The sequence below is a fragment of the Lichenostomus cassidix genome, chromosome 1, assembly GCF_008360975.1.
Source record: "Lichenostomus cassidix isolate B80296 chromosome 1, HeHo_3.0, whole genome shotgun sequence".
NCBI lineage: Eukaryota > Metazoa > Chordata > Aves > Passeriformes > Meliphagidae > Lichenostomus > Lichenostomus cassidix.
The window spans coordinates 84,901,689-84,916,192 of NC_139479.1; the positions used below are offsets into that span (position 1 = coordinate 84,901,689).

Here is a 14,504-nt window from a genome sequence, read left to right on the forward strand (position 1 = left end):
TTGTCTGTGACCTGTTGAGCGGATAGCTGGAGCTGGGATGAGACGGGAGCCCTGGGAGGCTCTTGGGGTCGCTGTGGCCGGGGCAGTGGTGGGAGGGAAACGGCGGCTGAGCATTTGCAATTCTTGGGATAAAGGGCTGTTTCCATAGTAAAAGGGAGAAAGGAGCCTCTCTCTTTCTTCCCCGGAGCTTGCCTAGCCTGTGAACGGGAGAGGTTGACTCAGGAACAAATAACCCGTGAAAGGGTAACATCTGGGAGCAGCTGTAAATAATCACGACTTGGTTAGAGAGGCTGGAAGCAACTAACCCTGGGGTCCGCCATCTGCCCTGATGCTGCATGTCACCCCGGGAGCTGTGATGGGCAACTCTTTGGAGAGCTGCTCTGTTTGCAGCTGAAACAGGATTTCACCCTGGCTTTAGCCTGCTGTTGTTGTCCGAATGCTTCCACGTTATTTGTAGGCATAACCACAATTAGCAATGAAACAGGGGCGTTTTAGCTTCTAGGAAAGAGTGAAGGCACTCAGCTGATGTGAACCTGGGGAGTGCACTGGGACAACTTTAAGTTGCAAAGTGCAAACTTTGGTTGGAGGTCCAGCCCGTGATGGACATCACCTCCTCTTCACTTCTACATTTTCTCTGGGAACTCTGACCTCACAATGTAGCACCTCCCCTGATAAGTTCTGAGGGATGATACCAAGTGGAAGGACAAGAGAGAACAGAAATAATTTCCTACAGGTGCTCAAAGATTTTAAGCTGCATTTAACAACAAAAAAAGGCATAATGTACCATGAGATCAGCTGGATTTTAATTCAAAATTGTTCTGAATGTGAAGGGAGCCAAAGCTGTCTCTTCCTTAATAACTTTACTATTGAAATGTTTAAAAGGTGTGCAAGATTTTCAGGGCAATTTGAAATCCTTGTGAAGAATACAAACACCAAACTTGTTCTCACGACCAGTCCTGTGGCTTCCTTATGCCATAACATTGGACCAAGGAGGTGAGCAAATGGTGTCTTTTGTGTTTTATGTATCATTTCTGGTGGTGGAAACACAGTTCTTTAAATTTAGTGGTGTCAGCTTGTTGTGAGACTGCCTGCAGCTCACAGTGTACCTCTGTACGAGTTGTTACCATACAGTTTCACTTTGTGTGATAAAGTATCAGCCAAAATAAAAGAGAAACTTGCTGTTTTGGGGGTTTTTTTTAGAAGTTTGTGGCCCTTTGACAATGTGCACTTCTTTCCTTTGCAAGCCCAGAGGCCATCCTTCAGGCAGACCTGTCTGGTTGTGTGTAGACACTTTCAGAGGCTGAGACACATGTGCTCCAGTGTGGAGCAGATCCTGCCCATTGGCAAAGCCCCAGCTCGGTGGCTTTGCGTGGGGGACAGGCTGCAGGGAGCTCTGCAGTGCTTGTTCCCTGTAGGCTGCAAGGCCATGCACACATGCAGCAACAGCCTGGCTTTGGTCCAAACCTGACTCCACATCTCAGGATATCTTGCAGGAAGAGGTCTGCACCTCATCTTGGAGTGACCTCCTATGTGTTGGCTTGTAGAACTGCCCCACAGACCTCTGTGGTGTGCAGCAAATGAGGGTCTTGGGCTGCGTTTTGGGTGAGCAGGTGGGATAAAAAGTTGGGAAGATGTTTTGTGTTACAGATCTTACTGAAAGGAAAGAAATGAGCTGGTGTGGGTAGAGCAGCTTGGAGACACAAGCTGTGATGCACCCTGGGCTGTGCCTTAGTGGCAGGGTGAGTCCTGAGGGTGCACAGGCTTGGCTCCACCTCTGCTCCAGCTACAGAGTGCAAGGGAGCTGGGCAACCTGCCTGCAGCTGCTCCTTTCTTCAACACCTTGTCCTCATCCTGTTCTGCATGTGCTGGACACTGCTCTCCCAGCAGCATGCAAGCAGTCCTGACTCACAGCTGGCTGCTGTTTGGTGGCTGAGGGCTTGGCATTTTATAAAATCCCAGTAAATGGAGGGTGTCTTTGGTCATGTTCCCTCTGTTATTCTCCTCACCAGCAGGACATTGGCATTTACTGCATTTCTTGCCCTCTCCAGGAAAAGGGGAGGGAAGTAGAAACAGTGATATTTTAGAGGCTGGAACAGGAAAATGTCCCTGCCCATGGCAGGGGTTGGAACCAGTTCATCTTGAAGGTCTCTTTCAACCCCAACCATTCTGTGATACATTGATTTTATGAACACGCCCATGTCCTGGTCTCATATTGATCCTGTTCTCCTGTCATTGTTTGCCTTGCCAGTCTTTGTGGTGCCTCCAGGGAGGACAGAGTCTCCAGGGAGATGTGTTTAGCATGAAGAGAACCTGCCGTCAGGGTCAGGATGGACTCTCCATGCTCCTGGCCTGGGTCCTTCCTGGTGGCTGAGCACTTGTAGTCTGTGTGAGTGCACACGATGCTGCTGTAGCAAGAGAGAACTGAGAAACCTCATCCTGGGACTCATCCTCTGCAGGTCTGGTGCCAAGGGAATCTCTTAGGGCCACCTCAATGTGCCAGCTCTTTTCTTTCATCAATACTTGCACGGAAAGGTGACAGGGGGAGGTTAGCTGTGATGGTAGTGTGCTATAACAGCCGCAGGGAGCACGAGAATAGCAGCAGGCAGGGAAAGAGGGCAGGGCTGGGTGGGGGAATGAGCTCATGTGTGAATGAGGCTGTGGCTGCTGCCCAGAAGGGCTGTTCTGATGTCAGCTCCAGTGCTGGCTGCAAGAAGAAAGAAGCACATATCTGCAAGCAGGGCACGGGCTGGGAGCAGCTCGAAGTATCACTGAGGTCCCACACACTCAGGCTGGAGTCTCACTGCTTGTGCAGAAATGCTTTAGAGTCAGTCGCTGCCTTACCCTCCTGCTTCATTTCCTCTGCTCTCCAATGCAACTGTGAGCAATTCCTTGTTTCTCCAGCTTCCATCTGCTCCAATTAGGCTGGAAGCCCCTGGAAGGTTTTCAATCCCTGGGACACTTTTACAGCACTGAGCTCAGTGACAATTACGGGTTCGGTCCTCTCTGCTCCGGCAGCCCCGGCTGCCGCCACCAGCTCCGTCTGGTCCTTTCGGCAGCTGCTCTTAATCGCTGACCTTACTTTGGAAAGTCTCCAGAGCTGGAGAAAGAAAAGACACTTTAGAAAATGGGGAGGGGGAAATTGGCAGAAGCGGTTGCTTTTTAAAAGACTACTTATTTCTTAAGATGTACTTGCTACTGATTAACCTTTGCTCTGTGATTGTTTTAACTGATTCATGCCTCAAAGCCGTCAGAAAGGTTCTCTGGGGTCATGGTGCCTCTGTCCTGAGTGCTCTCTTTGCCTGCAAAGCTTTTAAGAAGTTTTTCATTGAGCAAAACCCATTTCTTGCGAGCAATCCAGGTGAATGACGCCAACCCTTTTATCTTCTCCATCCCTCAGATTTTCCAGCCTTCATCTTAGTGCTTTGCTGCTGTGACCTCTTCCTTCCCTCCCTGCTGCCAGTTGGCAACCTGCTGCCAGGCTGGGCCTGTTCTATATTCCTCTGCAATTCATGGTGAATACTGTTTGGGGGGATGGTGGGGGTGGTGTGAATTTTGGCCCTTCTGTGAGAATGAGGCATGGTAGGGTTGGGAACCACTGCCCTCAATAAGCCTGTTGGTGTCCTATATGTTGTGCTACCCATGGAACCACCTGTGGTCCCTGTGACTGCTTCATGTCACCCCACATGCAGAATTTCCATGGCTGTCCCTTTCTGTGGCAACAGGATGACAACCTCCTGGCAGCTGTGGCATTTTCCTCTCCATGACAGGATGCAGAAGTTCCTTGAAGGTGAACTGGCAGGGCTTGCTGGGTTCAAGAGATGAATGCCCTTTGATTTTGGGCTGGGCTCATGCTCTGGCACTCTGGATGAGTGTGAGGCCATTCATCTGGCCTGTTTAGACACCTGCCCTTGGGTGGGTTGTGCCCAGCTCGATTTCCTGGCTGTTCTGGGCCATCTGGGTGACCACTCAAGCACAGAGGTGATTGAGCACAAGCCTGATGAGGAGAGGCTGAGGGAGTTGGGAATGTTTAGCCTTGAGAAAAGGAGACTGAGGGGGAACCTTAATACTCTCTATAGCTACCTGAAAGAAGGCTGTAGCCAGGTGGGGGGGTCTGTCTCTTCTCCTAGGTACCAAGATGAGAGAAAATGGCCTCAAGGTGCACCATGGGAGGTTTAGATTAGATGTAAGGAAAGATTTCTTCACTGAAAGGGTGGCCAAGCATTGGAGCAGACTGCCCAGGGAAGTGGTGGAGTCACCTGGAAAAAATGTGTGTATGTGGCACTTGGGGACATGGTTTAGTGGTAGGCTTGACAGTGTTGGGTTAATGGCTGGACTTGATGTTAGAGGGCTTTTCAACCCTAATGGTTCTGCAATTCAAACCAGTCTTCCAGGAAGACCAAGGGAGGAATGAAAACACTCACCCCAAGCCCTGCAGCTAAATAAATCAGTCCTTTCCTCCGGGATGCTGGGATGTGAGTATTGTGGGCTGCTGGTCCAGCAGATCTGACAGTGCTGTGTGTCCTTGGTCCTGAGAAGGTCCATCAAGGCTCTGCCCATGAGTTACCTGTGCTAATCTTCTTGCCTTGTTAAGCAAACTCCATGTCTCCACCAGCAGATGGATGGAAATCAAATGAGCCACACTGTCCTCACCTGCTGATCTTTTTGCACTGTTGGCACAACCCTGAACTGGGAAACTGATGGGTCCGCTGCACCCATAGTTTGAGGTTAGTTCAGGGGATTTGTGGGTCAGAATACCCTTTGGCTCTGAAACGAGTTCAGAATTTTCTGAGATGGCTTTTGCAGAATTGTGGTAGTGTTTAATTAGTTGAAAAGAATTTTTCTCTGAGAACAGCAGCATGACATTCTTATGGTGCAAAAGCTGGCTATCCCTCATGCATTTGGACACTGTCAATAACTAAATGGATAAACTTCTGTTGTGACATGGAAAGCATCCTTTCTTCCCTTTTCCTCCCCTTCTTGCAGGGTGTTTTGCTCCAAGGCTTGAACTTTAACACCCAGAGCCTGGGGGAGGGCCATCACTGGGGTCTCCAGCACAGTGGCTGTCCAGGGCCCCTGTCCTTTGTCCAGGCTGAATAGAGCTCTGCAGAGCTGCTGAGCTGAGGTATGCTATCTGGAAGCCCCTTTTCTTCTTCCCTCTTGGCTTAGGGACAGAGCTGTCCCTGGAGATGATGCTTGTGGTGATGTGCAGCTCTCGGTGGGGCTGTGGGGCTGGAGAGGATCCCCCATGCTATCCCAGCCTCCTCATCTCCCCTTAGCAGGGCACTAAGAGCCACTTAGGCATTCCCAGGAGCAGAAAGGGACCCAAGCCAGGGCATGCTGAAATGCACAAAGTAGGATTTATATCTTCAAAGCAATATTTCCCTCCTTTCTGTGCTCTTTTTTATTTTTTTTTCCAGGGGATTTACTCCTCCTCCTCCTCCTGCCCAGGCAGGCTTTGAGGCGTAGAAGCACTTTTTGCCTCCCTACAATGGTGGCTTTTCAATGGTGGGAGAGTGACTTCTTGGAAAGCTGTGGGCCACCCAGGGGCAGAGCCCAGGGCTGTGCCCACGTGCTGCACAGGGCTGAGCTGAGCACGACTGCACACATTGCTGCTGGGGACACTGCAGCACCACAGGCACAGTGAGAGCAAAACTCACTGTTGACCACTGCTGACCACCCTTCTGTTGAGCATGCTGATATGTGGGGAGCAGCATGTTGCCCCAAACTGGTCATGCTGAGTCTCCATTTTCAGGCTTGACCTGGGGAAGTATAAGCTCAGCAATGCTCCTGATTCCCTCTTTGGGTGAGCAAAGTGACACCCAGACATGGACATCTCGCTGCTGCTGTCTGGGACCAGCACCTGGATGGGGATGGAAGGTCTCTCTGTAGTCACAGATGGAAGGTAGCTCTTCCTAATCCCTTTTGAGGCTAATTTATGCCTCTGCTTACCTGTGCTGCCCAGGGGAAGAATGCCAGCTTCCCCAAAGGGCTCTGTCCTTGTGGGGTGGGAACCCAAGACTGAGGTAAGAGGTGCTGTAAAACCCGAGATAATGGGTTATGTATGAGGTATATGAAGGAGATCAGGGTCAAAAACATAGGAAAAACTCTGTTGAGGGGTCTGGCATCAGCAGGGCCAAAGATACCTGTCAGTCATGCTCATTTCTGCAATGCTGGGAAAGTGCCCATGTACCCAAGAACACTTGGATCAAAACATGCCTGAGTCCAGCCAAAGACATGGCATTTGTAAAAAAGTCTTTCTCCACCTCTTCTTTTTCCTTTTTTTTTTTTTTAAGCAGCTATTCAGCTTTATTCAAAACACTCATTTTGCTCCTAGCAGGCGAGAGGGAAAATCTATTGTAGCACTCTGAGACCCTCTTACAAACATGATGATTTCCCCTTGCCTGTTTCCTCATGAAGCTGAAAGCATTTGTATAAAACCCATTGTAAATGCTCTGAGACTTGGCCAATCATTTCCTGGGCACACATTTGTTAATGTAGCCTGCAAAGTGCTTTGAAAATGAAGAAAAGCAGCTGTAATTTCTAATGATGATAAGCATGATTAAACAAGGTTTCTGCAAGTGGTTGTGAATAATGAGTCATCCTTGGGCACTGGAAACTGGGGACAAACATGCTTCAAACATAGATTCATAGACTGGTTTGGGTTGGAAGGAAACTTAAGATCATCTCATTCCAAACTCCCTGCCACAGGCAGAGACACCTTTCACCAGACCAGGTTGCTCAGAGCCCCATCCAACCTGGCCTTGAACACCTCCAGGGGTGGAGCTGCCACAACTTCTCTGGGAAACCTGTACCACTTCCTCACCACCCTCACATGAAGAATTTCTTCCTAATATCTATTTAAACCTACCCTCTTTCAGTTTAAAATCAGTAGCTGCCCCACCTCTCAGTTTGACTTGACAAGAGACGTGCTCCAGTCCTCTGATCATGAGAGACTCTTGAGAGAGGTATGTTGAAGAAATAGAGGCACTAAACAGTGCTGGGGGAGGGTTTTGGAGAGGAAAAGTGTGATCTGTGCAAAAATGTGTTTCAGCTTTGCAGATTTATTTCCGACAATGATCACTCTGGAATAAAGCCAGGGATTAAGATGCCTTTTCTATGCTAAATTCTCATGGCTGAGGTTGAGTTTTGTTTCAAGGTGAATAGATCTCACCTTGGAGTGAGGCTTGCTTCACCATGCAGGGGTATGTTTAGAAATCTGGGGCTGCAGCAGCATTTCCAAACCCATATCATTTTTAGCCATGGGGGTCCTCAAGGGCTTCTCAAATTGACCCCACAAAATCAATTTGTTGCCTGAGAAGACCTTGCCTGAAAGCATATACCCACAGCTGAGGCACCTATGGCTGAGCAGGGCACACCACCCATTCCCAGCACAGCTCCTGCTGGATGTCCTCTGTGATGGGGATAAGTCCCTGTGTTATAGATACAGGATTTTGGCAGCATTTATTTGAAATTAGCTTGATTATTTTTGTCTGTTCAAAATGTGATGGGATGTTCCAAAACATAGGGCATAAACCTGGGTGGAAATCTCTCCAAATGCCTTTGGAAGCTACAGCCACTGCCTGTTAGAGATGGACTACAACAAAAGGAATGGAGAAGCAGTGTCCCTGCAGTTGCAGGAGCTGTAATTCCTTGTTAACCCCTTCTATATCCACATCTGTTCACTGTTTCTCATGTTAAGCCCTGTTGTTTCTTTCTGCTAATGGCTGTGTTCTTTCACCTCAGAGCCAACAGATAATCAATACACAAGACATGCCTTGCATGTGTTTGTCCCAGGCTGTACCACTCCTTGGGATCCCAGATGTAAGGTATAATTAGGGCTAATCAAGAAACTGCTGAAGGTCCTAGTGGTAAATTATAATCAACATCTGCCAGGGAGAGGATATCGAGTGTATTCTTTATCATAGGGAGATTATGATTATCTTTATTTTATTTGATCTTTTTTTAATTTCCTGGGTTGCGCCTCATTAATTTCCTGAAAAGAGACTGAAGATAGATGGTAGTCAAATAAAAGGGGTCCTAGGCTGTGATGAAGAGCCTTGGGCAGACTGTAGGGTAGAAATGCAGGTTTAAGGGATGCTCTCTGCTGGCCTTTTGTGGCTAGTGGTAAGATCTGTGTGCAGCTCATGGTGATGGTGATCAATCGGCAGCTTGTCAGGAGGTTTTATTGCTTTGGTTCTGGTGGTGTGATGCTGTGGAAGAGTTCCACGGGAAAGGCCAGGAGATGATGTCCCAAAGAGTGGTGGGATGGCACTAGGAACCCCCAGGCTAAGGAACTGCAGATGCTGGAGAGGCTCAGCTCAGGCTCAAGGAATCTCTTACCCCTGGCACAGGGTTCACTTTCTCTCCAAAACCCTTGGAAAGAGTGAAACAGGCAAGTGGGCATCACTCCTTTCTGATGTCTTTCTACACCATCAAGATTCTTAGGAGAAGCTGGCCATGCTCAGGTGCTGGGAAATGACCATCTCTGTATCCCTCACAAGACTCCTGTTACCCATGTAGTTCTTCCCCCCTAACTCTCTTCTTGCAGTGGACTGGGAAATGTATTTGTAGTATCTGGAAAGAGCCTGCACCCACAGAATCACGGAATCAAAATGGGTCAGGCTGGAAGGGACCATATGGTCTGACCTTATTGCTCAAGCAGGGCCATCCTAGAACATTGCAGAGGATTGGGTGATTCTCGAGTGTCTCCAGAGGGAGACTCCACACCCTCTCTGGGCAGCCTGCTCCAGTGTTCTGTCACCTGAACAGTAAAGAACTTCATCCCCATGTTCAAGTGGAGCTTCCTGCACATCAGTTTCTTGTCCTTGTGGTTGGCACCACCGGGAGGAGCCTGGCTCCATCCTCTTGGCACCTTCCCCGCAGGCACTTAGCGGTGAGATCCCTTCTTGGTCCTCTCTCTCATCTCGAGGCGTCTGAGGCAACTGACTCTGCTGCCCGTGCTGGAGCGCCTGGGTGCCCTTCCTGCGCTAACCGCTGGGGCAGCCTCCGGGACAACATCTGGGACAACCTCTGGGACAACCGCTGCACCTGCGAACAGCTGCCCGCGCCAGCCGCTGCCTGCGAGACAATCCCCGCGGAACACCCGCGCCACCCCCGCGCCGCCCCCGCGCCGCTCCCGTTCGCCGCTGCCGGCCACTCGCGCTGCCCGGGCCGGTTTGAAACCGCCGCGCTGCTATCGGCTCCGCCCGCTGCTCGCCCGCTCCGCCGCCGTGAGCTTCCCGCTGCCGAGGGGGCTCTGGGCTGCTGCTGCTGCTCGGGTGTTTCCCCCTGGACAGCCTCACCCCCCGGCCGACCGTGCCTTAAAACCCGCCGCGTTGTAAGGTATTGTGTGGGAGACACCTGGATGGATGCAAGGGAAAGGAGAGAAATGCTGAAGAGGCCCAGGGGAAAAAGCTATAGGGCAGTGCCAAATTTGGCTGCTGTACCTTTGCCTCTTGGAAGATGAATGGTCCAGCGTCAGCACCCAAAAAGACTGGGTGTTCACAGGTTTTTAATCCTTGCTTAGACATTGGTCTCCCAAGCAGGTTCCTCTTTGCAGTGCTTTCGCGTTCAGGCTGTGTGGCTGCATATGTTTCCTGATTTTCCTCTCCTCCTTCCTCTCTCATCCCCCCAGGCGATTTCCCATGCTTTTCCTCACTCTCTGCCAAGCAGTGGGAAAGCAGCAGCCCTCTCTGACTGCCTGTGACTATGGGGACTCTTATCTGCAAGCAAAAAAAGTCTCTGCCATGGAAAAACCTGAGATCCTTGGGGTTTATGGAGCAGAAAAACATATGTTACTGCTTTCATGCCTCACTTGTTAAGGAGTCCTAAACTTTGGCATCCTACTGATGTATATTTACCTGCTTGCTCTTTTTTTCCCATGGCTTTCCCGGTGAATGGATGCAAGTTTTCATTCTTCTCTATCCATTTAATTTTGCCTGGTAAAGATGGGCAGGAATTGCAGACGATCTCTGAATTTTAAGAGAACCGTGCCTCAAATCTAGATGCAAGAACTGTGAAGCCTCTTGCTAAGTCCTGCCAAGGACTGAACTGGTTTTTTGGCTTCTGCATCTGCCATTTGTTTCGGTGTTGTTTGCCCCTTAGGTGGTTGTTGGGAGACCAGGGATACTGGGATATTATCTTTCTTAGGATCAGATGCTTGTGAATTCAAATGAGTCAGTGTTTGATGTGGTCTGGGGCAGTGCAGTTTCAGCCAGACCTTGGGAATTCTACTGTTGTTATGGCTTATAATTGCCTTATCCCAGCTGTGGCAGCAGACTGGTAATTGCTTACCAAGGATGAAACTATGAAGGATGAAACCATGGGATGGAGGGTCATGGAGAACCTGAAGGGTGGCTGAGGTATGTAAGGAGAGAACTTGTGTTAAATGGAACACAATTACTGGAGAACATGGAGATGAACTGAGGGCAGAAGGCAGGGAGAGTATGTGGAGGTAAAAGGGGAGGAGTGATGCCTGTTTGCAAGGACACATATAAAGAGAAGAATGGAGTGCCTGGAGATATGAGTACATTTTGAACTGAGAAGCACTCTTCTGACTGTCCTTGTGCCTGTCTTTGTCTTCCTCATTCTCACATGGGACTTGGCACATCTAGGAGGGATTTATCCTGGACTTGTCCTAGGAGTTGTGCTGGACTGTTTGCTGATACCAGCAACAGCACAGTGTAAACACATCACAATACATTAGTCTTGTGGAGCTGCAGAGGGAAATGGGCTCTTCTCAGGAGTCACTGCCTTGAGTGAAGCAGCCTAAAATTTGGTGAGTCGTCCTTGGTCTTCCCACTCCCTCTCAATTCCTTCCTTTGCATCTCCACACAAGCCTCACTTTTTGTCTAATGCCTTGAGCACATTTTGTGCTTCATTCTTCAGCAGAGACCCAGCAGTCCCTGGAGCTGTGGGGCAGAGCTGCTCAAAGGCTCCCATTTGCTAGGTGAGCCCTGTATGCCCAGAGGGAGCAGAAGCCTTGGATCAAATCATGATCTGGGGATTGGCAGGATGGTTTCTGCTTTGGACAAGTGCTCACTAATATTTCTTCCTGAGATCTAATCTCAACCTGTCTTCCTTCAGTCTGAAGCCATTCCCTCAGTGTCCTGTTACCCCATGCCCTTTGTCTTAAGTCCCTCTCCAACTTAATAGTAACCACTTTAGGTGCTGGAAGGTGCAATAGGGTCTCCATTTATATCTCCATTTACTTGAGTGGAGATATGCTAGAGGTAGGACAGCATATGCTGGGTATGCTGTGCTCAACAAGACAAAATTTCAGTCCAGGTTTATTGCCTTTGTGGGATTCTTTGGCCCTTTTGCAAACTTCAGAGGAGCAGCTGAGTGAGGCAGTTCTGTCTCTTGCGGGGTTAGGAGAGGAGGAAAAAGGTTTCTGGTAAGAAAAAAAGGGACAGGACAGGAAAAGAGGGACAGATGGATGCCAGCAGAAGCCAGAGCCCAAAGCAGGGGACAGTTTATGGTCTTTGAATCTCTTGATACTGAGACGTCTTATTGCCATGGCGATACTGCTTGGACAAGAGGATCAATGGAGATTCAGGGGATTCCAGACACAGAGGTGTTTTGCTCTTCTTCTGATGTTTTTTGGGGAGCCAGAGGCTGGTGGAGGAGGCTGTGGACAGGAGGTTGTGTTTGTCTCTTCCTCCTTCCCCAGCTTCCTCTGCAATGAAGTGTCCCTTTCCCAATAACCTCTGGGCTTGGAGAGGTGACTTGTTTGGAAAGACTAAAGTAGGAAGTAATGAAATTCTTAATTGTAGTGGTGTCATAAGTAGTCTGATGCATAGATGAAGCTCTGATGTTGCCCAGAGACGTTTTGGATGCCACATCCCTGGAAATGTTCAAGGCCAGGTTGGATGGGGCTCTGAGCAACCTGATCTAGTGGAATGATCTTTGAGATCCCTTCCAATCAAAAAAATTCTGTTATTGTATGATAAAGCTGAAAACACCTTTCCATGGCTGCTGAGGGTCAGTCTGGGGTGAATTATTTAGGCATTCAGAAGCTGAAGGCCAGATGATGTTTGATACATGAGAGAAACTAGATGCTGCATATATCGAGTAGCCTGTGCTGTGAGTGAACAGGTGTATCCTGGAGAGACTGGGGCTACCGTGTGCCAAAACCCATGGGAAATGCCACAGAAATCCCAAACAGCAGGTGACTGTGCACTCCATACAAGAATGCTCTGAGGAGGAAACATGAACTACAAGGGAAGTCTTGAAAAGCTGGGATTGTTGAGGCTAGAGAAGGTTTAAGGGGAGACATCTACATGTGAATATACGAAATAGGTAACAGAGGAAGAGTTTAAGCTGTTCACCATATCCATGATAAACAAGGCACAAAGTAATGTCCTTAACTGTAATACAGGAGACAAGACATTGGGGAAAAAAACCCCAGCTTTTAATTATAAAGTGAGTTAGGACTAGTTCAGCCTGTCTTGAAAGATGGTGGGATCTCCATCACTGGCAATTTCATGAGGGGTAAACTAACACCTAAATTTAACACCTGACATGCTGCTGTAGCCAGACAGATGATGTGGGCAGTGTTTCAGGATCCCCATAATCTGTGTTCTTATCAAATCCTCTGTGCTCATAGACAAATATTGATGTGTGAGCCTTGTTCCCACATCTGGGAATGTGAATAACAAACCTTGTGGCCCTCTGACAGCAAAATGAATGGGTTTAGTCCAGTGTCCTGAATTCCTGTTGCTGAAGGAGAAGTGCTGAGCAAGAATGGTTGCTGTGCTTTGGTGATACAGGAAACTCGTATTTTGGGGATTCTTACAGGAGGTAACAAATACTGCAATCCTGTGGCATGAGACAACCTTCTGGTAAGAGCTCTGAAGATCCAAATATATTCAGAAGCTGTGGCTGCTGTAACTTGGTAATTGCTGGGTTTATGCCAGGTGTACTTCAGGCCAGCTGATGAAACCAGCCGGATCAGCTCTCATCTGCACCACATCCCCCAGCTGTGCTCTGGGAATTCTAGAGCAGGATCATCATCTTGCCACATGAGATTGGCATCAATTTTTTACTAAGGGTGACTTGCTGGTGCCAGGATCTGGTACTGCTGAGCTTCTAGGGATGGCTTGACCCCACCATATCCAGGTATGTATGATTCCCTAAGGCTGTCCTGCATGGACAGACACACTGTCTCAGGAAGGCATTCAGGGCATGGCATTCTTAACGCTGCATAATTTGTAGTGATCTGAACTGAACCCCCTTTTTGTTTCTTTTCCATCCTCTTTCCTTGTACTCCAGCTGCCAATAGGGTGGGGCATTGGAAAGGGTAATGAGGGGAGCATCTCTTCTGTTTTAACTTGTGTCTGATGTCTCTGATTTATTTGTGCTTTCTGCAAACTGGTCAGTTATTTGGATATGTCAGTCTGCAAGGATTTATGCACTGATTTCTCCAAAGACACACTGGGATCTGAGTTATTTCCAAACACAAACCCTTTATATGTGCATTTAATCCATGTGTGTAGTGCAGAAAACTGTTTATTCTTCCTCTTAAATTAGTATTATTACATCTGAAAAACCAGGGAAATTTTGAGTCTTAAGCTGGGACTTTGCAGCAGATGTTCCAGGATTTGAACTTGGTTGGTATGGACTCAAGGATGCAGTGGCACTTTTTAACACAACAGGAAAACATCTCTGACTAACTCGACTCTAAAGAACAACTGTATAATGGGGCTTCTTTGCATGCCCACACAAAACTGTTTTCCTAAACCTTTCCTTGAAATCTTGACAGTGCCCTCCCTGCTGGGTGAACCACTCTTCAACTAGCACTAGTTCCTGTGCTATTTGCTTCACTGTAACTACACCAGTTGTGATTTACCACCAAGTTCTTTGTTTTAAATTATGATTAAGATTAGATCTCCCACATGTACATCTTTGCACCTGGTCTTTCTGCACTTGAAAACCTGTGCCAAGTAAAGTTGTTTCAGCTAGGGAATAATTTTTTTCTTAAGGGATCAGTCTCTGCAGTACTGCAGTTTTACCGGAATAAGAGAGCTCTGTACCTGGGGGGGTTTAGTGCCTTTTCAAAATGAGCTAGTTAAACTGATAGCAGGTTTCAAACAGGTCACAGTGATGTTGAATAATTCCCATAGCTAAGCCTAGGCTCAGGTTCATATGACATAATCTGAAATGTGCTTAAGTAAATGAATTTATTTCCTAGAACTCCCTGTGTAGCCAAAAAGAGGCAGAGGTGACATCATTTGAATTATGCTTAATTTAATGAATTTATTTCCCAGAACTCCCTGTATAGCCAAAAGGAGGCAGAGGTATTCTCAAAGGTGATTCAGAGCACCTAAGTTACAACTAGGAGCACCAGTGACTGCTAAGAGGATTTGCAGTGACCATCCTTCTCAGCTGGTCATCTCACTTTGGTATATAAAAATAGGTGGGATGTCCTCAGCATCACTTCCTGCTGGTCTCAGCATCCCCTTGGGAAAATTTTCTCTCCTTTTTCAGACATGGAAAGCTTATCC

The 14,504-nt window shown here is 48.1% G+C and overlaps 1 protein-coding gene across 8 annotated transcripts in view; it reads left to right on the forward strand.

The window, feature by feature from the left end:
* The window catches only part of GDPD4 (glycerophosphodiester phosphodiesterase domain containing 4), a 37,206-nt gene that overhangs the window by 442 nt on the left and 22,260 nt on the right, over positions 1 to 14,504 (forward strand). Inside the window, exons 1-3 of one of the 8 annotated variants that reach the window (XM_085066754.1) lie at positions 9,185 to 9,342; positions 10,266 to 10,361; positions 14,268 to 14,416. The exons of 1 other annotated variant lie outside the window; for it this stretch is intronic. The gene's annotated coding sequence lies outside the window, so the exon portion shown is untranslated. Of the gene's footprint in view, positions 1 to 9,184; positions 9,343 to 10,265; positions 10,362 to 12,532; positions 13,120 to 14,191; positions 14,222 to 14,267; positions 14,417 to 14,504 lie in introns of those variants that run through there. 6 more of the 8 variants (XM_085066763.1, XM_085066781.1, XM_085066735.1 and 3 more) reach the window with 6 other exon arrangements.